The sequence below is a fragment of the Capricornis sumatraensis genome, chromosome 15, assembly GCF_032405125.1.
Source record: "Capricornis sumatraensis isolate serow.1 chromosome 15, serow.2, whole genome shotgun sequence".
Lineage (NCBI taxonomy): Eukaryota > Metazoa > Chordata > Mammalia > Artiodactyla > Bovidae > Capricornis > Capricornis sumatraensis.
In genome coordinates this window covers 79,986,325-80,010,553 of record NC_091083.1, presented here as the reverse complement: position 1 = coordinate 80,010,553, position 24,229 = coordinate 79,986,325, and the positions used below count along the sequence as shown (strand labels likewise).

Below are 24,229 nucleotides of genomic sequence, written 5' to 3'. Positions count from 1 at the left end.
ATGGAGGAGGGAAACAAAGTCCAGATGAGTTGAAGAATTTGCCCAAAGTCACACAGTAAGAATCAGTTGGGATGTGAATCCAAGGCAGTCTGGTTTCAAAACCCATACAGTTTTTTTTTTTTTACTTTTAAAAAACTTTTTAACTCTTAGCACCACGTATATGCTGGTGCTAAGAATGTTGTCAAATTCCTTGGAAGATAGGGGCTTCCCTGGTGGCTCAGTGGTAAAGAATCTGCCTGCCAGTGCAGGAGACATGGGTTCGATCCCTGGCCCAGGAAGACCCCATGTGCCGTGGAGCAACCAGGCCAGTGTGCCACAACTATTGAGTCTGTGCCCTGCAACAAGAGAAGCCAGGGTGACAAGAAGTCTTCACTGCAGCTAGAGGGGAGCCCAGCTCTCTGCAGCTAGAGGAGAGCCCGTGCAGCAATGAAGACCCAGCACAGCCAAGAATAACAAGCTGGGTAAATAAAAATTGTGAGAAAAATTCTGTGGAAGATAAAGGCTTTTAACAAATTAAAATTTTTTTTTCTTATAGTGGGCTGTATATTGTCACCCTGCTTATTAACTTATATGCAGTGTACATCATGAGAAATGCTGGGCTGGAAGAAGCACAAGCTGGAATCAAGATTGCCAGGAGAAATATCAATAACCTCAGATATGCAGATGACACCACCCTTATGGCAGAAAGTGAAGAGGGACTAAAAAGCCTCTTGATGAAAGTGAAAGAGGAGAGTGCAAAAGTTGGCTTGAAGCTCAACATTCAGAAAACGAAGATCATGGCATCTGGTCCCATCACTTCATGGCAAATAGATGGGGAAACAGTGGAAACAGTGTCAGACTATTTTTTGGGGCTCCAAAATCACTGCAGATGGTGATTGCAGCCATGAAATTAAAAGACGCTTACTCCTTGGATGGAAAGTTATGACCAACCTAGATAGCAAATTGAAAAGCAGAGACATTACTTTGCCAACAAAGGTCCGTCTAGTCAAGGCTATGGTTTTTCCAGTGGTCATGTATGGATGTGAGAGTTGGACTGTGAAGAAAGCTGAGCACCAAAGAATTGATGCTTTTGAACTGTGGTGTTGCAGAAGACTCTTGAGAGTCCCTTGGACTGCAAGGAGATCCAACCAGTCCGTTCTGAAGGAGATCAGCCCTGGGATTTCTATGGAAGGACTGATGCTAAAGGTGAAACTCCAATACTTTGGCCACCTCATGTGAAGAGTTGACTCATTGGAAAAGACTCTGATGCTGGGAGGGATTGGGGGCAGGAGGAGAAGGGGACGACAGAGGATGAGATGGCTGCATGGCATCACAGACTCTAAGGATGTGAATCTGAGTGAACTCTGGGAGTTGGTGATGGACAGGGAGGCCTGGCGTGCTGCGATTCATGGGGTCGCAAAGAGTCGGACACAACTGACCGAGTGAACTGAACTGAACTGGGACAGAGTTGATTAACAATTTTAGTTTCAGGTGTACAGTAAAGCGATTTGGTTATACATATACATGTATCTATTCTTTATCAAATTCCTTTTCCATTTAAAAACCCATGTAATTTTAATTCCACATCATTCTTTAGAGGAACGAAACAGACCCCAAGGGTGCCGTCTGTCTCTTGGATGGCTCACGGGTCACTGGATAGCCAAGGAGTGTCCACATTTTTTATTAAGACATTCATTTCAAAAGAACATTCTGAAGGACTTCATTACTTTTAATCACTATTTCACAATTAATTAGGAACCGTTTTTGATGAATGAGGGATAGGAATTGACTCTCAGTGGCTCAAGGAAACTTAGGGCTGGCATCACAACTGAAACTTGCAGCGGTGGATGGGTCCCGCCCTGGCCGAGCCTGCAGAACAGCTGCTGCTGGATATGGGAGACGTGACCCCGCAGGGAAGCTGGTCAGCAGGGGCGTGGGTGTCACCTGAGAGCACAGCACCTTGGCTCTGGCGCTCAGATCCTGTGCTTAGAGGCGGTCACCCCTGCTGGTGGGCATCCTGTGTCCAGCAACTGTCCTCAGTTGACTGGTGCGTATTGCGAGGTGTGCAAATCTGATTGCAAATCTGATTTGATGTGCTTCGTTGCTCTCCCAATCTGTAGAGCGTTCACTGCAGGGACCGGCTAGTCCCGGGTCCCACCTTCTCAGGGTCGGATAGGAACCCACCTTCGAGCCAACAAAGAAACCAAGTCCCCGCCCGACCGAGAGTCATCTGTGCCCAGCAGCCCTGCACTGGGAGGAGACTGCGTCAGTGACCCAGGGTGCAGACGGGAGCTCTCTGACCTGAATCCAAACCTGCTCCCTGGTGGGAGGCCGAGGAGTTCAGCTCTGGGGCTCGGTCACCCAGCCAGGGGCCGCTGGTTAGCACGTGGTCAGTATTCACCCGTGGGAACCCGAGACTCGCCCTCCATCCTCTCGAGGCAGGGGTGCCCTGGACGCCGATTCATCGACTGCACGTGGTGCCAGAGTCTCCCGAGCACCGTGTCCTGCTGGTGCCTCATCTCTCGACACCCCTGGGCACCAGGCCCTGCCAACCGCTTCATTCTGGAGGCCGGTCCCAGAGCCTATTTCACGGCTCATTCAAGAGGAAAACGAGGAGGATGCTTCCATTTCACCTGTTAAATGACTTAATTCCCAAGGGACTTGGTCACCACGGCATCAGTGTGGCCTGGTTTCCGGGTCATTTTTAATTTGTATTCTGATGAAACTACCCAGACCCCATAAAGTTCTGTGTTTGGCCCCAACAGAAGTCGCACGGCTGGGCCCAAGGGGACCTCTGGTCAGGGGTCGGGGGCTGGAAGGGGAGGGGAGCAGAGTGTATCTGATCATTTCATGTGTGAGGTGACACCCACAGTGAGTGATGGGCCCCAGTCCCCCCTGAAGCTGGGGCCCCGTGGAAACACATCTGATCAACGTCCAGTTAAATGTTCAGTGTGTTTGCTTAGTTGATCAGTCGTGTCCGACTCTTTGTGACCCAGTGGACTGTAGCCTGCCAGGCTCCTCTGTCCATGGGGATTCTCCAGGCAAGAATACTGATGTGGGTTGCCATGCCTGTCTCCAGGGGCTGTTCCCAACCCAGGGATTGAACCCAGGTCTCCCATATTGCAGGTGGATTCTTTGCCATCTGAGCCACCAGGGAAGCCCAAGAATACTGGAGTGGGTAGCCTATCTTTCTGACCCAGGAATTGAACCGGGGTCTCCTGCACTGCAGGCAGATTCTTTACCAGCTGAGCTATCGGGGAAGCCCAGAGGGACCCTTATTTCCAGAGCAGTATTAGCCCCAGACGTCTTCAAGCTCCTGACCTTTCTCATACCCGTGTTTACATGCAGATCATTGCCCCCCACTTCCCACATCGTCCTGCTCCTCGTGGGGGATGGTGAGGATGCCTGGCCACCCTCAGGTCAAACAGGTGACACGAGGGGTGGGCTTGTCTGCTGGTGGGAGATTCGAGGGAGGGGAACGGAAGCTAGGGCCTGGATCAGCGTGCTGAGCCCTGAGCGGTGCCCCGCCTGGTCTGTCCCTTGGTCCTGAGGGTCTCCTCGGTGGTTCCCCCTGAAGCTCTTGATGCTTCCTAGGGATTTAAGGTCCTGCGTTCCTTGGAGATGCTCTCACAGCTGCGATGGGCCAGGAAGGCCTCTCAGGAGCCTGAAGACTCAGAACCTGTCCTGGTAAAAGGTGCTAGTTGTGCCATTTGGGTTCTGAGGTTGCGGGTCGGATTCTGAGGTCAGGATAAGAGGGACTGACCTGAAGGAACCGGGAGCAGAGCACCGGGCTTCGGACGGGCGGGGCCTCCTTGGGGTCTGGGCAGACAGAGTTAATTAAATCCTCCAAGGAGGATTGACAGGCCCTTATCCATAGGAGAGAGCAGGGCCAGAGCTCCAGTGTCTGCTCCAGGAGCCGGGTCCCTAGCCTGATTTCTCCCCAGCCCTGTCAGGGACCGGTTGAGTAAAGCAGATTCAAGCTGGTGGAACCTTGGGGGTCATTTCATCCTATTTTTCATCCCACAGGCGGCAGCAGTGCTGAGGCTGGGGTGCGACGTGACTTGGGCAGGGAGCAGGCACAGAAGGGGCACTAGAGTCCTGGTTTGTCCACTAGGATGGACGATCCCCTGAATATGACACTGTGGTCCTCCCAGGATGGAGGAGGGGGTTCAGATACTGAATCAATGTAAAAAAATCATGTTGTGTGCTAAAGGGGGAAAAAGAAAGAGCCAGTAATTGCTCTCCTCCATCTTTACTGGGTGCTTCAAAGAACAGAGATTCAGGAGGAAATGTAACATTTTTATTGAAGTCTAGAAAAGCCTGAGGGGGTGTGGGGAAGCTAATTGGGCCCCTTTTCTGTCTTCATAACTGTTTCACGTCGGGCCACATCTGACTCACCCAGAGGACAGCAAACGGTACTGGTAAGTGCTTTAAGGAATGAACATTTCCAGTATGACTTTAGAAGTTCCCAAAGTGTATGCACACTTGGTTTCCTCTAACCGTTCATTTTACAAATGTTTATTGAGCACCTACTGTGTGCTGGGCCCTGCATGGGGTGGGGGGTGGGGTTCAGCAGTGAACAGGGCAGGCAAGGTCCCCTTCCAAATGAAGCGGATGTTCTAACAGGGGTTGATCGAGAATAAGCCAGCACACACGGGGAAACCAGAGAACCCCAGAGGCTGATGATCCAGGAGGAAAAGAAAGCACTGGGCGTGATTGGCAGGGGCTGGCGGGCTAGATGGGGCAGGGGTGGGGAGGGGCCTCTCTGAGGAGGTGGATGTGAGCTGAGCTTGGGGGGGGGTGGGGGTGGGGAGAGCTGCCTTGGGGGGCACTGGGAGGACTCAGGCAGAGCAGGGGCTGGAGTATGACACCAGCAGCACGTGGTTCTGGGGGAGCAGCCGCCACTCAGAGGTCCCTGCTTCCTCCCCCGGAGTCTCTGTCCCTGTGAGTGGAGGGCGTCGCTAGGACAGCCAGTCTGCTGCCCACTCAGGCCCTGGGCACCAGGCTGACTCAGTAATTGTATTTCTCAGTCTCTCCCTTCAGCAAACGGAGGGATGTGGACCCTAGAAGTTCACCCCTTTAATCAGCAAGTTCCTCCGAGTCCCAGGGCTTTGTCGTTCAGGTACGCTTCTGCCCATTCGCGCTTTCACTCGCTGGCTCGCTCATTTATTCCACAGGTGTCTGTGGAGGGTCTGCCGTGTGTCTGACCAGCTCTAAGCACTGGGAACAAAGCTCGTGAACAAAACAGAAAAGTCTCTCCTGGAGGAGCATCCATCCTAATACAGAGAGGAAGGCTGACGTCAATCGGTAAAAGGGCTGGTGTGTCAGGGGCTGTTTGGTGCTTTGGTGAGAAATACAGCGGGGAGGTGGACACTGAGGGAGGGGTGTTATTTTAAAGTGGGGTGAGGGAGGCCCTCTGAGAAAGCGACAGAGAGGGAGCAGCCCCGAGACTCTCTGGGGAGGAGCTTCATGCGAAGACCCCGGGGTGGGCGTGGAGCTGGGTTTCAGTGTCACCAGAGAGGAGAGAGGACGGGCTCCGGGTCAGGGGAACCAGAGCCGCGAGGAGGGGCCGGGTCAGGAAGGGCCCGCGTCAAGGGAAGGACGCGGCTTCTCCTCTGTCGGTGGAGCCGCCGAGGGTTTAGAGCAGAGGGTGGCAGCGCCTGGCTCTGCGTTTCTCCTCCGGAGCCTCAGCAGCACGCGCGTCTTGGACACGACGGGCCTCCGCGGTCCCGGGTCCCAGGCCGGGCTGCGGGCCGCCCGCTCCAGGCCCGGGGGCTGCTGGCCCGGGGCCCCTCTGCCCGGCCTCACGTTCGCGGCATTTCTCACGTCCATACGCTCCCTAATCTGGCTCCGCCAACGGCTCATGAAGCATCTTTTAAAGGTTAATTGTTACTGGCGAGGGAACAAAGGGCCGCTGCGCGTCTCCGCCTCTGTGATGATGGGGAGTTTTCAATTAAGTGAAAACGGGAGGCGTGTCTCCTCACAGGTACCTGCTCTGAGCACCGGGCAGCCGAGGCGGCCGCGGGGTGTCTCGAGGCTGGAACCGGCAGGCCGCGTGAGCCACACGCGCTTTGCAGAGGCGGCTCCCAGGCGAGGGGGGTCAGACCACCCCGCTCCTCCGCCCGCTCCCCCAGGGAAGCTGTGTGTGTGGAGAGGCGGTTCTGGAGGCTTCCGCCAGCTGGCCCGGACGCCCCGGGAGGGCAGGGTAAGGGCTGGGCTCCGGCACATCGGGCCGGTGCAAATGTTTAGCCACAGCAGGTGAGCAGGTGTGGGGCTGCTGCTAGGTGATGGGTTCTGCTCCGTGGCAAGAAAGGAAATTTATCCAAGTGCTCTCTTCATGCCTCCCTAAACTCACACAGCATTTCCTGCTCAATTATTTCAGCCATTCAGCATTGAGTTATTGCAAGCCCAGACGCAGGTTCAATCCCTGGGTCAGGAAGATCCCCTGGAGAAGGGAATGGCAACCCACTCTAGTCTTCTTTGCCTGGAAATTCCCACGGACAGAGGAGCCTGGCGGGCTACAGTCCATGGGGTCCCAAAGAGACAGGACTCAGCCGCTGAGCACACACTCTCTGTGTTAGTTACCCATTGCTGAGTAATAAACCTTGGCAAATTTAATGGCTTAAACAGCACTCATTCATTATTCCATAGTTTCTGTGGGCTGGTCATCTGGGCACTGCTTTGCTGGGGGGTCTTATAGCTACAATCAAGGTGTCTGCAGAATTGGGGTCTCATCTGAATGCTTGACTGGGGACTGACCCATGATCAGGCTCATTTACGTGATGGTTGACAGGATTTGGTTCTTTTGGGGTCGTTTTGCTGGGGACCCCCCTCAATTCCTTGCCAGTGGAGTTCTTCCCAACACAGTAACTTTCCTGCTCAAATTTAGCCAAAGGGGAAGTCTTCTGGCAAGACAGAGGCTGCTGTCTTCCGTAACCATCCAGTTGAGACTGGAAGGAAAACCTGCCCTTGTAGCTGGAATCAGGGGAAATCTGGCTGTAAATTAGCCTATCAGAAACCAAAAGGCCTTGTCATAAGCACAGTTAGGGAGACTGTTGCTGTCAGCCAAGTGGGAATGATGGAGAGAGACAATGTCCGTCCAGAGGGATGAGAGGAGGGACCGTCGTAGGGGATGGAAGGGGGACAGGCCTGCCCCCCAGCAGACATGTCGTCCCACAGAGATGGGGATGCCCAGGATGGGGAGAGGCCCCCGGAGGGTAGTGTGTGGTTTGAGGCTGGAATGTCTGGCTCATGGGGGTGACTGGTGGCTCCCTGGGAACTGCAGGGGAGTCTTAGCCAGATGGTGGGGTCCTCAGAGGCTCAGCCCCTTTGAGGGGGTGATGGCCCCCTGCCCTGTCCCTCTGAAGGTGGCCATAAGGGAGGGAAGCCAAAGAGCTCAGCATTGGACAGACTGGGATGCGAGTCCCACTTCCTGCCAGGCCAGTGACCACGAGCCTCAGTTTCTCCAGCTGTCAAGTGGGGCTAATATTAACTTATATCAACTGCCTGATGGTGGGAGGCCCTAGGTATGCATCTTTTAGGGACAAGGACTTCATTACCCTCATTTACAGCCGTGAAGACAGAGGCACAGAGAGGTTAAGTCATTTACCTGGGGTCACACAGATGCTACCTGTGCCTGGACCCAGACTAGTGAGGATGTAGCGCACCCCTAGCACCAAGCTGGTGAGTGGGCAGGGGCTCGGGAATGTCAGGAGCAGCCTGCGATCGTCACACCTGCCGCCCACCAGGCTGGTGAGTGGTCAGGGGCTCGGGAATGTCAGGAGCAGCCTGTGATCGTCACACCTGCCGCCCACCAGGCTGGTGAGCGGGCAGGGGCTCGGGAATGTCAGGAGCAGCCTGTGATCGTCACACCTGCTGCCCACGTGTGCCGGGAGAGAAGCCACTGCCTCTGCCTCTGAGGGCTGTTGCGGGCAGGAAGCAAGGGCACGCACGTGGGGCCCGGGGCACCTGCCGTGGCAAAGTCAGCTGATGGCACCCGTGTGGCGGGGTCAGAGTGGCTCTTGCTGAGGATGTCACAGTGGATAACCACCTGCTCCTCCAGGCTCCCGTGAGCCTGGTCCTGAGTGTAGGTCAGGAGATGGGTCCCAGGTTCTTGGGAAGAGATGGCCGGGCCCAGCTCAGGCCTCCCTCAGGAGCCCGTCCCCCATTGCTGTCTGGGGGCTGCTCCTGGTGGGCTCAGGAGGCTTTAGGGCTGAGCAACCGCAGGCCGAGGTTCTGCCTTCTGGTCTGTGCCCCCAACCTCAGGCCTGCCTTGTCAGCTGCTGGGCAAACCCTGGAGCAGTGACCGCTCAGGGTCCAGTGGGCACAGCCCTCCTGCCCCAGCCCCCGACTGCAGAAGGAGAAAGAGGGTGAACATCCCCCACCCTCCCACACACTGGAGGACAAACGGCTTCTGGTCCAACACACCCACAACCGGATGTGTCTGGTGCTGAACTGATTGAACTGCAGGTTGTGATGCGTTAGTGGGTCTTGAAATCAGTTCAGAGGGTGGAGCCCCACGCTTGAAGTCCACAGTGGAGCGGAGCAGACAAGATGCGGAGATAGCAGGGGTCGTGGTCTGCAGTGAGGGAAGGCTGAGGGGAAACTTATCTGTTGTCACATGGACAGGGGTGTGTGTGTGTGTGGGGGGCACTGTGGGAATGTTTCTCACTGCGGTTGTTATTAAAATGTGCTTGACCAATGCTCACGGCCTTAGGGTCACATGGCGGGTAAGTCATCCCTGGGGCCCAGGGGGTCTGGGCTCTGTTGAATCTGGGAGGAGACTGTAAAGCCTGGGAGATGCAGGTGGTGAAGAACGGGCCGCGGAGACGGCACCGGGGCTGGTGCAGCGGTGAGTCCTGCCCAGCCCCCCACCACCTAGTGTCCCCACTTTCTTTTTTTGTTTTAATTTTTATTTGTTTTTAGCTGCACTAGGTCTTTGTGGCTCTGAGGGACAGGCTTCACAGGCTGCAGACAAGCCCTCTGCTGGTTCCCAGAGAAACGGGCAGAATGCACATTGCCTCCATCCTTCCCAGTCTCTCTGCCCCGCACCCCTGACCGGTATTGTTTGTGATCGCCCCCCAGATAAACCTCTTGGGCTTGAAGCCTTGTCTCAGGGTCGGCTGCTGGCGAAACCAAAACTGAACCATAGGGTGGAGGCCTTGCTTCTGGTCTGTTTGCATTCTAAGGGTATGGCATATGTATATGTATGAATGTGAATATTTTCCCTGAATTGAGGTGGATTTACAAGACAAAAAAAGTGGGTACAAACCAGTGTCAAGGGATTTATAAGGCAGGTGGCAAGGATGCGGTTCTCATCTCATCATCCATAATGGGGTGGGGGGAGGGGGCCTGCAGGACAAAATGAGGAGGGTGGACGGAGGGGAGGGGGGAGACAGGGAGGATGACAGGGGAGGGGCAGCTTCCTCAGCAGTGGGTCAGCAGCTGCCCTGGCTCAGAAACACGAGCCGTCCATGCAGGGACCCCTCTGGGCTCTCGGTCTCTGTTAGAACAGGACAGGCGGCCAGCAGATCCTCGGGGCCATTCAGTTTTCATTCCATTTGTGTGGGGCCTGGGCACATGTGCGTGCAGACTTACACACATGCGCGCACACTTGTACATACATGCCTTCTCTCACCCCCACACACTGGCCACTCAGACACAGCAAGTCAGGTCATTAAGATGCGAGGCCCTGCCTCCGCCTCCTCGCAGAGCCCCTGTGACCCCGCCGATCAGAGGAGACCGTGGGTCCAGAGGGTGAGCCCTGGCATCGGCCACAGCTCTCCATGGCAACCCAGCTACCTGTTTGCAAGTTTAAAAGCTCCAGGCTTACAGGCGCTCTCGCGTTAATTCATGCAGATCAGCTGTTCACTAGTCAGAGCTCCCACTGTTAAGTGAGGCAGCAGGGCGCAGAATTGGCATCTGTGTGTGCGTGTATAGGTGTGTGTGTGTAGGGGTGTGTGTGTGTGTATGTGTGTGAGGGGACGTGAATCTGGTGCACAGTTAGGATGAGGGTTTGAGGGCAAAATAGCATTACAAATACAGCCGGTAGTAATTGGATTACAGTGGTTGATTGCTTTCAAAGTACTTACCGTGGTGTATTAATATTACATCTGGTGACTTCTGGAATGTCTCACTGATAGAATGTGGGCTGTCAGAAGAAAGAACACCATTGCAAATCTGATCAGATCTCCCCTGTGGTCCTGAAATCACTGGGGGGGGGGGGGCGGATTGAGATGTGGGAGAAAATCCCACCAAGTCCAAAGAGGTCGGCAGTGCAGGTGGGGATCAGGGTGGTGGAGAACCTGGGACCCTCGTGGCGGGACTCGAGGTCTGTGTCCTCGCCCTCTGGGTGTGGGACAGGGTGGGAGGTGGGGCTGGGGAGAAAGTGGTGGCAATGGAGAAAGCTGGAGAGAAATGGCCACGTGTGGGTCCTCTGTCTACAGCAGGTCTCAACCCGATGTCCTGCAGGTGACACAGGAATGATGAGGGCTTGACCCAATCGGCCAGCAGCCAGCACTTCTGAAGGGATCCCACTTGCCAGACACGTTCCAAACAGGTTGCAGATATTGACTCAGCCAATCCCCCCGCCCTGCAGGGTGGGTGCTGTTACAGCTTCCCTGTGGAGGGGGATACCCAGGGAGGGAGGAGACTGCAGGACACACAGCCAGCAAGGGGCCTGTGGACAGAGCAGCTCAGGGGTCTGGGGGGCAGGTCCCGGGTCTCCATGTGGGGGCGAGAGGGAGGGGTGGGGACTGGGGCAAGCTGTGGAGCACAAGCCCGTCTGGGGCCTGGACGTGGGGCCGCTACGTGTTGCCAGGGGAGGGTCTGGGCCCGGGTGGCCCCTCTCCTGAGACCTTAAGAGAATCAGATTCCCAGGGGAAATCTCAAGGTTTTCGCATGTTGACAGTAGATTCACTTTTTCCCAAAAACACAGGAGGGATGAACTAGACACCTTCCTGGCTGGTTTTGGTCCATGGTGTAAACTCTGACTCACGGAAAATCATTCTGGAAAGTCGTGAGCATCAGGGTGTGTTGGTGCTGGGCTGGGTGGTGTGACATGAGGGCTTTTCCCCCAAGACTGAGTGGTGTTCAGGGGGCACTGCCCAGCAAGCTGATGCTGCTCGGAGGGGCGTCTGCTCCATCCCCCTGGGGGGGGCCAAGCGGGGCTCTCTGCAGGGGAGGGGTGGGGCCCAGGGTTACAGGCCCTGTCCTAAGGCAGCCCGCAGTCCTGGGATGGACACGACCTCCGCTTTCCTGGGGTTGCCCTGGCGGCTGGAAGGCCAGGTGACGCTGGGCCTGTTTCCACGCAGCCTCCGTGCTGGGGAGACATCATCCTGTGGGCCCTGCCCCTCCCCCAGCCTCTCTGGGAGTCCCAGGACCCTTAGGCCTGTGGGTATTTGCTTCTGTAGCTCCGCCTCCAGGCAGACCACCACCCTTCCCCTCAGGCCAGGGCAGGGTCAGGTTCAGGACATTGCCCTTCTGCCCCCTCCCCAGAGGCTGGATGCAGGCCCCACAGAACCACCTCCCCCTCCTGAAAGAGTCACCTTAAGAACGCTGGGGGCAGGCGCCAGGTTTTGGCATCTGAGGAGCTCCCTAAGCTCCCTGGGACCAAAGCGATCCTCTTTTATCAGCTCTGATGGGGACAACTGACCCCTGTGCTTTAATCAGGAGGGGACAGGCTAAGCTGTGGCCTCCTACAGGGCTGCATACACGTCCATTAAGTCGGCCCGTGCACTCTGTTGCTCCCTGCAGCCCGCGAGGCACCACCCCCTACCCTGAGGCCAAAGGGGAGCCCTCAACCCCAGCCCTGACTCCGGAGTCCAGAACAGCAGCCAAGAGAGAATGCCAATCAGCCCAGATTCCTGGCGGCTGCTCAATCCAGCAAATTATTTCTTGCAACTTGCTCCTTCAGACCGAAATCTGGGCAGGACTCTGCAAGTTCAGGGGCGTCTATTATCTGCTGCTTGCAGGCGCCCAGGCGCATCCGAGGGCAGAGTGCTCGTCTGCAGGGGGTGATGCTCTGGAAACTGTGGCCGCTGCTGGGATCTGCCGGCGCCTCCTCTTCTGCTTCTCGTCTCCTCACGGAAGATGGTTCTGGGTGGGAGGAGGCCTCAGCGTCTTCTTCTCCTGTGTCTCCCGGAGCTCGGGTGTCAGGTGTGATGGAGCGATTCAAGCACCGTTTCCACAGGCGGTGTTCAGACCCTCCCCATCCGGAGGGGTGAGGAGCACCCGTCTGAGGCCGCGCATGGGTGCAAAGGGAGCTCAAGCGTGCGGGACACGACAGGGGGCAGTCAGACAACAGGGCCAGGTTGTGGGCATCAAGGGCTCAAAGGCTGGAGGGAGATGTCAGTGCTCAGACAAGTCCCCGAAGATGGAGAGGGGGGGAAGGCAGATTCCCTGTGATAGGGGTTGAGACATGGGGTCCCAGGGCGGCCCACGGCCCTGCAGATGTCAGAGACAAGCAAGCCCGAGGTGGCCACCCAGAAACAGACCCCCCGCCTTCTGCTTCCCCAGACGTGCGGTCCACAGTGACCTCCTGGGAGGGGAGCTGTTGTAGCCCCGCGTTCCGGGAAATGAACTCACTCAGGACAATGCAGATGGTGGAGTGCAGTTTATTACACCGGCGGGCCCAAGGCAGAGTCTCCTCTTAGCCAAGGACCCCGACCAGTTTTTGTGAAAGCCTTATATACCCTATGTGTACATGCCCAAACCCACCTCCCCAAATTCCCTGAAACTAGTCTGAAAAAAGGAAAAGAAAGACACAGTCAAAGTTAACCCGTGATTCATATGCCCTAAGCCTAGGTAATTAACAGTGGACAATTATCAATAGGCCTGTGGTCATACCCCAATAAGCATAATGGAATTTATGATTCTCTTCAGTTACACAGACAATTAGGGTATTCTTTAGGTGACGGAGACTCTAGGTACGAGCCCTGGGACTCTTCCATCGGTGGGTGGTGGGGGGTCTGGTTTTCCAGCTGTATGTCGTTTCCGTAGATACTAGGCATATAGCTCAAAGGCCACAGTCTGGCCCAAGATGGAGCCCTGCTTTCAAGACAGAGCCTGTTCTGTCTGTTCCCTCCTTCAGAGCCAGCACGCAGGAACCCGTGGGTCTCTGTCACTTACTTGGTCTCCCTTTGGTCGCTGCGGAGAATGCTCACAGCCCCTGCGTGCTCACGTCCTCTCCCCACGCCTGTATCCCCGACTCTCGGTTCTCAGTGTCTGTTCAGCAGTGACGGCCTAGACTTGCTCGCAGGGCTGGTGTCCTTCTCCCACAGAAAGTCCACCTCGCACTGCCTGGGGCTGGGGGTGGGGTGCTGATGGATTTTTATCCCCTGTCTCCCCTCTGTTCCCATCATCTCTTTTCTTGGAGCCTCTGCCCTGCACCCAGGGACTCTGGAAGCCCCTGGTGACGTCCCACCCCCTATCCACATGTCGCTTCAAAGGCCAGCACGCCCCGCTTAGCTCTGTCTCTGCTGACACCCCACCTTCACCCCTTCTCCCTTCCCCTCTCCCTATCCTCTGGGAAAACAGTCTAGCCCCAGGGGAAGCCACACGGCAGACCACACAGTGCCCCAGCCCTGTTCCCGCTCTGTGCAGACCCCCATCCTGTCTCCTTCTGCTCCTTCTGCAGTAAACACCTGTTGGCTCTGTCTTCCTGGGGCTGCATATGTGCAGAGGGGGCCAGAAAACACTCACACAGAGCCTCCGGAGGAGCTGGGGCTGTTTGAATGCTGCAGCCTCAGGTATAGTAATACAATCAGCAACCCCAGGGCCCTTCGAGGGGTGGGGGGAGGGGGTGGGGAGGGAATGTGCAGGTTAAACCCAGAGCACAGAGGAGGGGCACGGAGCAGGGGTAATTAATTTTTCTTGAAGGTTTATTACGCTGTCATTAATTTCCTTGTCGCATGTAAAAATGTAGGCACAGGCTCAATTAAAAGTGAGGCTCTGGTGCCAACCATGCTTGTCTTTTAATCACACTCTTTGCATATTGATTTTGGCATCTCGGTTTAATCACAGGCTATTTCACTGCTGCTGTGGAATCCTTGTGCCATTTGTGGGGCTTTTCTACATCTCCCGGAGTTTGTGGATGGGACCCAAGACAGCACTCAGCTGGCTGCCTCCCTGCTCGGCTGGGTTTCTGTGCAGCAGGGATGTGAAGGTCCTAGCGCGAGAGGTTGATTTTCCGGGTTTGCGGAGGACCTTGCCCTGGGATTGGAAATGAGGACTCCAGCAGGACAAAAGCACATTATTATTATTCCCCCCCCCCAGCCCCCGCCCGCCCATCACAGTGAAGGAGACATTAACAAAGCAAGAAGCTTGGCTGTTGGCAATTTCCGGAGTCTATGGGGTTGGGAGGCTCTGATCACAGCAGCAGAGGGCTGAGCCCCAAGCCAGTGCTGTGCAACCAGAACACGGAAGTATGCGTCCATCCCAGTTGCGGGCGTTGGACGGGGCTCTGCGGCATAGTGGCTTCTCTCTGGGCCCCTGGAATTAATATACTTAGTCTGGTCCCTCCACCTCCGAGGGCCTGTCTGCAAACCTCACCAGCATTGAGGATTTCAGGCTGCCCTCACCTTGGGTGACGGCAACAGGATGAACAACAGCAACTCACATCCCTATGATGCTACCTACGTGCGTGCTTAGTCGATCAGTCGTGTCCGACTCTTTGGGACCCCATGGACTGTACTCCGCCGGGTTCCTCTGTCCATGGGATTCTCCGGGCAAGAATACTGGAGTGGATTGCCATTTCCTTCTCCAAGGGATCTTCCCAACCCAGGGATCGAATCTGTGTCTCCTGTATTGCAGGTGGATTCTTTACCCCCTGAGTCAAGGGGGAAGCTCGCATATATAGATGGACGTGTGCATTTAGGAAATTTGTGCCTTACAACCACTCTGCGATTATCTTCATTCTACAGGTGAGGAAACAGGCTTAGACAGGGAAAGAAGCTTGCTCAGGGTCACACAACTGGAAATGGTGGGTTGGGGTTTGAACCCAGGTCTGGCCCCAGAGCCCTGACTTGTAACTACTACCACAGCCCTGAGGTCCTTCCTGCCTTCAGGGTCTCTGGTTCACTGGCCCCTTCCCAGATCCCCCTTGAAGACAATTATGTTATTCCCCCACCCATGTTCCCAGTGGAGACAAGCCCGGCCCTTGCTGTCCCCAGTATGAGGGCAAACCCAGGTTTTCTAGAGGATCATTTGGTTTCAAGGCAGAATACAGACGTTTGGGAGTCTGGGCACTAATTTTCCTGGTCATTCTGAAAAGGTGCAATTTTCTCATTAAAGATTCCCCAGAGGTCTGATCTGAATGTGGTCTGGTTTAAGAGGTCCTCCTCAGACCTCTGAGGACGTCTGCTCGTTGGCCATCCAGCAACTCGAACCCAACCGTGTGCCACCCTGGGCTCTGTGCTGCGTGAGGACTTACTCATTTGCTCCTCATGCTGGTCCTGTTCTGTTTCTAAACTGGGAAACAGGTGCAGAGTGGTGATCAAGTTCATCAGTAAGTGATGGGGCTGAGGTCTGAACCCAGACTGCCTGGTGCTGGGGTCTAGGCTTTGAACTACCATTCTGTGTGCCCCCCACCCCCCTGCCCCAAAGAGCCCCAGGCTGCAAGTGCAGGGATTTTGTGCGGGGGCAGGTCGGGGCTGGGTCCCCACGGGTCCTGCTGGTCCCGCTGGGGTGGCGGGTGGGCCGTGACTGTCTCTGCCCGGGCCCTGTCCCTGACCGCTCCCACAATCCCCTCCTTCTCCTCCTCTAGGACTCAGGTCTGGTGTCCCCTCCTCATTCCCTGAGTCCCTATTCAGGTCCACCCCCGCCCACCGCGCCATCACTTTGGGCTGGTTAAAGTCCTTCCCAGTATGCGTCTTATTTTCTGAATTGTCTGCAGTGTTGCTTTGATTTCTTGCTCACTGTCTGTCTCCAGTCTCGAGGGCAAGGTCGCAGCTACCTCCGCAGGGCCTGGAACTGTGCCCGGCACTGAGCCTGAGCTCCACAGTGCCTGTGGGGTGATTGCCTTGTGCAGGGTCACCCATCCAACCTGCTCACTAGACCGAGGCTGGCTGCACTGCCACACGGGCACATGTCCTGGGTGGGACACGGGTCACAGGACAGGGGGTGTCATGGAGCCTTGGCCCATCCTGCAAGGGGGAAGCTGTCTGCACCCGAGATTCAGCTCAGCCCTGAGAACCCACTGCACGTGGACACCCCAAACTGCAACCTCAGCCCTGCATCCTTTGGAAGGACGCTAAGAGGACAGGTGGCCTGTGGACAGGATCCCTCCACACGCACCAGGGGGACGGAGCAGAAACAGGGATGGGCATGGCTCACCACCCCCAGCCGGGACGGTGTTCAACCCACCCCATTTCATGTGGCTTTTCTCTTCTGGAAAAAATCCTGACATTTCTTTATTTTTTTGTTGGCTCTTTAAGTCTGAGGAGTGATAATGGGCCATGGGCTGTGCTGGAATAAAAACCTGGAAGATTTTGCAAGCTCGTCACATTCTGGGCTCATACCAGGTGGCGTCCTTAGGAGCCAGCAGTCGGTGGTGGTGAAGAAAAACGTCACAGTCACAGTAGGAAGGTTTTCACCTAGGAGGGGGCTGTGGGGAGTTTGTGCCCATAAAGTCTTGGCGGGGAGTCTCTTTCTTAAAACCTAGTTCAGTCCTCTCTACCTCAGTCCTCTCTACATGGCTTTAATTGAAGAGGCGCCTGGGGGGGTGCATGTGTAGCAGGCAGTGGGGACCCTGGCGGATGCGGGCGAAGCTTCATCCTGGGTGGCAGCTAGTGGGGTGGGGCCTTCCCAGGTCAGAGTCTGGGGCTGCAGGCCTGGGGCTTTGGCTCTCACCTGGGTGACCTCTGGGGAGTGTCTCAGCCTTGCTTAGGCTCCTTTTCCCATCTCTGGGACCAGTAGAGCCATCCTGTCCTGCGTTCTCTCAGGCTTGGTGGGGCATCGAAGAGCCATCCTCTCCTGCGTTCTCTCAGGCTTGTTGGGGCATCCTCCAAACTGATGGACCACGGCTCTACGTACGGGGGCTCTACGCCCGCAAATCATTCCAAACTCTGATCTGAGTCTCCATTTCACAACATGTTTTAGTACCTTTATTTTTATTTTACTTTATTTTACTTTACAATACTGTATTGGTTTTGCCATACATTGACATGAATCCACCACAGGTGTACATGCGTTCCCAAACATGAACCCCCCTCCCACCTCCCTCCCCATAACATCTCTCTGGGTCATCACCGTGCACCAGCCCCAAGCATGCTGTATCCTGCATCGGACATAGACTGGCGATTCGCTTCTTACAGGATAGTATACATGTTTCAATGCCATTCTCCCAAAATCATCCCACCCTCTGCCTCTCCCTCTGAGTCCAAAAGTCCGTTATATACATTTGTGTCTTTTTTGCTGTCTTGCATACAGGGTCGTCATTGCCATGTTTCTAAATTCCATATATATGTGTTAAGATCAGTTATTGCAAAAGTAGCCCCTTATATTGTAATTTCTTACTCTGTGTTCCTAAGGCTTTTTCATCCATGATTCACAGTATAAAATGTATTTAAAACACTTATTTATTTACTTATTCTCTGGGTCATAGTAGTGGCACGTGGGATCTTTAGTTGTGGCACGTGGGATCTTTAGTTGTGGCATGCAGGATCTAGTTCCCTGACCAGGGATCAAACCCAGACCCCCTGCATTGGGAGTGCAGAGTCTTAGCCGCTGGACTACCAGGGAAGTCCCTTATTTTGTATCACAAGCCAATATATGCTCAAGTTTACATATGTGAGCCAAAATAGGAACAGATTTACTATCTGATAATATTCTATCCCATTTTATTCCATTCCATTTTTTCCCAACTTCAAATTACTGTCCAAGATGCACTCGATAGAGGTAAGGACCCACAGTAGCTTGCTACCTGCCCATTTCAAAACACCACCTTGTTGTGGGGCGCTGTCTCATAGCTGTTGCTGCCTTAGGTGATTTCTCTGCTGACCAGACCATAAGCTCCCTGACTCTGGGCAGGGACCTTGATTCTTTGCCTTGCCCACACTGGGCACTGTGACTGGCAGCTGCTTGCTGGCTCAAAACCGTGAACGCTTCTCTTCTTGGCTCCCATTTTGTTAACAAGTGTCAAATTTGGGGATGCTGACTGCTCAGTAAATAGCATCCCCTTCCCTTTGCAGAAACGGTGAGGATTTAATGGGATTCTCTGACAGGCTTCAGTGCTAAGAACTGAATGGCTTGGCACTGTGTACCGAGCCTCCCTCAGGCAGTAATGCCGCCACCACTGTGTCCCCCAGCCCATCCTCACCTCCACCCCCCACACTGAGTTCCGAAGGCATTTTGAGTGTCAGCTTTGCCTGTAAACCCAAGTGAATGGAAATGAGTGAGGGCGTTTGGATTGTCACAATGGTGGGGGAGAGGGGTGATCTCTTGACATCTATTGGGCATAAGCCAGGGACGCTAAACGTCCTGTAGTATCTCTGACAGTTCCACACAATGAAAACTGCCCCGCACAAAATGCCAATGGCACCCACGGTTGAGATGCTCTGAGTGAGACTTGAAAAGTTTGGAAATTGAGAAAGTCATAGGAGAATTTATTTCATCTCCCCTACTCCCCACCCCTATTTTCTTTCTTTCTAAATGTCAAAATCTTTACGGTTTACTACATCTGGAAAAGCTGGCCCTGGGACAACGAGGGGGCATGTTTCCGAGACCCACCTGGCCTCCACAAGCCTGCCAGCTGAGTTAGAAGCAGCGGGTCCTGGAGTCCTGACAGATCGAGGCTCCCAGGCCCCAGTGCTGGAGGCTCTAATTGCGGTGGGGAGAAGGAACCACGCCTCTCTCGAGTAAATCTGCAGGTACAGCCTGAGATGCTTTCTAAAGGCTTCCCAACCATAAGGAGCCATCTTCCCTCCCTGTACAAGCCGGGTCTGGGAGCAGTGTCCCAGGAAAAGGGGAGTGAAACGCCTTGACTCTACTTCCTGCTTCGAGCTGGGCTTTGAAGGCAGGTGGGCTGGGTCCTCCCAGGTGTCTTCAGCACAGTCAGCCCTCACTCACCCACGAGTGACAGCCTGGTCAATCCCCTGGTTCCTTGCTTTCTCTCTAATCAGTTCATCAGCTAGCCTGAAGACCACCAGTCCTGGTGTGCCTTGGATTGAGCGAGTTCTCAGGTTTTAAGACTTTCGGTTCTAAAAGCCAGAAAGTCCCAGGCAAACCAGCATGGCTTGGTCACTTTTTCTGCACAGAAGTCGCTGGGTGGCTGGAGTGGATGACTCAGGTGGACATTAATAGCCAGAGTAAGGAGCTTGTTCTAGATATGATAGGGAGATACTGAAGGGATTTGAGCGGGGATTTTAAAAAAGCAATGGTCTAAAACCCTCAAAGGAGGTCAAACTGAATTTTACTGCTGTGGCTAACAAGGGTATTGAGGGCACTCAGTTGGCACTGACCTTGGCATTGGTGTGACGTAGGGGTTTCCTACTGGGGGCATTTTTGCTCACCCTTCCCCGGTGCCTGCAGACCGTTCTGGTTGTAATGGCTGGTGTAGAGGGCTACTGCCTCTATGCGTAGAGTCCAGGGAGGCCGGTGAACCTCCCACAATGCACAAGACGGCCCCACAACAGAGATTACCTGGCTCAAGATGGCAGTAGTGCTCAGACTGAGGAGTTCTGGCGTCATACAGGAGGCTGACCCCCTCAGGGGGCTCATCATTTCACTAGGGCTGAGATGCACACTTGGGGAATGTTTTCCCTCAAGGTCACCCTAATTTTCTCTCTTGTCTTTCCACCACTACTGAAGCCCAGCCTCTTTAGCCAGTAGCTGCTTGTGGTATTATCCTTTGTTTAACAGACGCTAAGAGCAGACACATCAAAGTTTATCAGCCAAGCTCCAGATCAGGTTGAAGATTTAGACAGAACATTAGATGAAGTGGAGCCAGTGATCCTCATTAAACAAAAATATACAGTCTTTCTCTTGGCTAAGAAATGAGGGCCCCAAACTGCCAGTTTAATATTTAAAAACAGGTAAATAAAACTTAATCTCTCCATAGAAACTGGGGATCCTGAGGGAAGTAAGGATTTACTGGCTTTAGTCTTCAGCAGTAATTTCCACACTGCCTTTTGTATGTATAATATGTCATACTTTAACACACATTACTTTGTACATTTTCCTCCATTAATGAGTACTGATGTGTTACACATCATTACAGTTCTTTTTTCAATCCAACAACAATAGCAAAAATGCCTGTAGTCCTGCTGATTTTCTCATAAATGCATTCTTTCCCTGTCTCCAATTGCGTCCTCTTATTTCTCACAGTGTGCTCAATGCTCTGTGTGAGTTTCCTTCCTGCCTGTTCCACTCACAAAGGGACCATGGTTGTTTTTGTCTGCCCAGCGTCTATTCCTTCCTCTCCTGGAAGTCCAGCCTGATTTTCTTTTTGGTGACCAGTTTCTCCTCCGTCCTCTGTTTACTCCACATGAAAGAATTCAATGCACTAGCTTCTAGTTCTAAGACTAGAACTCGTCATAGATCTGGGCCTAGTCAGGATCTGGGCCTGGCCAATCAGTGTTTTTTACTCCCTCCTCTCCTTGGCCGAAGTCAGTCACTCATGGTTATGTGACCCAAGCCAGGCTAATAAGAGCTACCTGGAAAAAGAAACCAGCACCCATTACTGTCAGGATATAAAACTGGGCCCCAGGCTAAGAAGGGCTTGCCTGTGTGTCCGGGCAACACAGAGGAAAACAGCAAGAAATGGAGCTGTGGACTTCCTCGGTGATTCAGTGGTTGAGAATCTGCCGGTCGATGCAGAGGACACAGGTTCAGTCCCTGGTCTGGGGAGATTCCACATGCCGCAGAGCAACTAAGCCCACGCGCCAGAGCTACTGGAGCTGGCGCGCCCTGGAACACATGCCCCGTGGCAGCAGAAGCCGCCCCACCACAACTGGAGAGTAGCCCCTGCTTGCCGCAACTAGAGGAAGCTCACGGGCAGCAGCAAAGACCCAGCGCAGCCAAAAAAAACTAGAAAAGAAACGGAGCCCTGACATGACTTGAGCTACTTGATCCAGCCACGCCTGCAGCTGCTTCTGCCCAAAGGGGAACTGCACCTTTGAGTGGGCAGTAGGTATCAAGACTAAGTCTTTGAATTCTCTATGAGGAGAGGGAACTCCTGCATTTTAGGGACATCAGATGGGTTATGGATAAAGGACAAATGAGACATTCAAGTTGCAGGCACCATAGGCAGTCAGGAGAAGAAAAGACCCAAAGGAGTGCTCGTGCGTAGGGAAGCCTTCCCAGAGGAGGTGGGATGTGAGCTGATCTTGAAGGATTCCTAGGAGTAGCGGGGAGTGGGAAGTGTGACAGGAGGGGAAAACCCTGAGCATGGTCTGAATAACGGTTGTCCTGTCTGGACCGAGTCACTGATGGAAAAAAGCAACCAAGACAGCAGACAAAAGAAATAATCAAAGCCTGATCCCAAAGCAAACACAGTGCCCAGCTGCGGATGTGACTGGTGATGGGAGTAAAGTCTGAGGACGTAAAGAGCAATATTGCACGGGAACCTGGAACGCTCGGCAAGGCAAACTGGACATGGTCAAATAGGAGATGGCAAAAATGACCATTGACATTTCAGGAATCAGTGAACTAAAATGGACTGGAATGGGTGAATTTAACTCAGATGACCATTATATCTACTACTGTGGGCAAGAATCCCTTAGAAGAAATAGAGTAGCCATCATGGTCAACAAAAGAGTCCAAAGTGCAACACTTGGATGCAATCTCAAAAATGACAGAATGATCTCTGTTCGTTTCCTGAACCATTCAGTATCACAGTAATCCAAGTCTATGCCCTGACCAGTAATTCTGAAGAAGCGGAAGTTGAATGGTTCTATGAAGACCTATAAGACCTTCTAGAACTAACACCCAAAAAAGATGTCCTTTTCATTATAGGGACTGGAATGCAAAACTAGGAAGTCAAGAAATACCTGGAGTAACAGGCAAATTTGGCCTTGGAATACGGAATGAAGCAGGGCAAAGGCTAATAGAGTTTTGCCAAGAGTACACACTGGTCATAGCAAACACCCTATTCCAACAACACAAGAGAAGACTCTACACATGGACATCATCAGAGGGTCAATACTGAAATCAGATTGATTATATTCTTTGCAGCCAAAGATGGAGAAGCTCTATACAGTCAGCAAAAACAAGACCAGGAGCTGACTGTGGCTCAGATCATGAACTTCTTATTGCCAAATTCAGACTTAAATTGAAGAAAGTAGGGAAAACCACTAGACCATCCAGGTATGACCTAAATCAAATCCCTTATGATTACACAGTGGAAGTAACAAATAGATTCAAGGGCCTAGGTCTGATAGACAGAGTGCCTGAAGAACTATGGACAGAGGTTCGTGACATTGTACAGGAGGCAGTGATCAAGACCATCTCCAAGAAAAAGAAATGCAAAAAGGCAAAACAGTTGTCTGATGAGTCCTTACAAATAGTTGAGAAAAGAAGAGAAGCTAAAGGCAAAGAAGAAAAGGAAAGATATAAGCATCTGAATGCAGAGTTCCAAAGAATAGCAAAGAGAGATAAGAAAGCCTTCCTCAGCAATCAATGCAAAGAAATAGAGGAAAACAACAGAATGGGAAAGACTAGAGATCTCGTCAGGAAAAGTAGATATACCAAGGGAACATTTCATGCAAAGATTGGCTTGATAAAGGACAGAAATGGTATGGACCTAACAGAAGCAGAAGATATTAAGAAGAGGTGGCAAGAATACACAGAAGAACTGTACAAAGAAGATCTTCATGACCCAGATGATCACAATGGTGTGATCACTCGCCTAGAGCCAGACATCCTGGAATGTGAAGTCAAGTGGGCCTTAGGAAGCATCACTACGAACAAAGCTAGTGGAGGTGATGGAATTCCAGTGGAGCTATTTCAAATCCTGAAAGATGATGCTGTGAAAGTGCTGCACTCAATATGCCAGAAAATCTGAAAAACTCAGCAGTGGCCACAGGACTGGAAAAGGTCAGTTTTCATTCCAATCCCAAAGAAAGGCAATGCCAAAGAATGTTCAAACTACCGCACAATTGCACTTATCTCACATGCTAGCAAAGTAATGCTCAAAATTCTCCAAGCCAGGCTTTAGCAATACGTGAACCGTGAATTTCCAGATATTCAAGCTGGTTTTAGAAAAGGCAGAGGAACCAGAGATCAAATTGCCAACATCCACTGGATCATCGAAAAAGCAAGAGAGTTCCAGAAAAACACCTACTTTTTCTTTATTCATTATGCTAAAGCCTTTGACTGTGTGGATCACAATAAACTGTGGAAAATTCTGAAAGAGATGGGAATACCAGACCACCTGACCTGCCTCCTGAGAAATCTCTGTGCAGGTCAAGAAGCAACAGTTAGAACTGGACATGGAACAACAGATTGGTTCCAAATAGGAAAAGAAGTACATCAAGGCTGTATATTGTCACCCTGCCTATTTAATTTATATACAGAGTATATCATGAGAAATGCCAGGCTGGATGAAGCACAAGCTGCAATCAAGATTGCTGCAAGAAATATCAATAACCTCAGATATGCAGATGACACCACCCTTATGGCAGAAGGTGAAGAAGAACTAAAGAGCCTCTTGATGAAAGTGAAAGAAGAGAGTGAAAAAGTTGGCTTAAAACTCAACATTCAGAAAACTAAGATCACAGCATCTGGTCCTGTCACTTCATGACAAATAGATGGAGAAACAATGGAAACAGTGTCAGACTTTATTTTGGGGGGCTCCAAAATCACTGCAGATGGTGGCTTTAGCCTTGAAATTAAAAGACACTTGCTCCTTGGAAGAAAAGCTATGATCAACCTATAGCATATTGAAAAGCAGAGACATTACTTTACCAACAAAGGTCCATCTAATCAAGGCTATGGTTTTTCCAGTAGTCGTGTGTGGTTGTGAGAGTTGGACTAAAAAGAAAGCTGAGAGCCGAAGAATTGATGCTTCTGAACTGTGGTGTTGGAGAAGACTCTTGAGAGTCCCTTGGACTGCAAGGAGATCCAACCAGTCCATCCTAAAGGAAATCACTCCTGAATATTCATTGGAAGCTGATGTTGAAGCTGAAACTCCAATACTTCAGCCACCTGATGTGAAGAACCGATTCATTGGAAAAAACCCTGATGCTGGGAAAGGTTGAAGACAGGAGGAGAAGGGATGACAGAGGATGAGATGGTTGAATGGCATCACCAATGT

At 52.8% G+C, this 24,229-nt stretch overlaps 1 pseudogene; it reads right to left on the bottom strand.

The window, feature by feature from the left end:
* Window positions 1–5,553: 5,553 nt before the first annotated feature.
* Window positions 5,554–24,229, bottom strand: part of LOC138091205 (kinesin-like protein KIF11) — a 133,290-nt pseudogene continuing 114,614 nt past the window's right edge.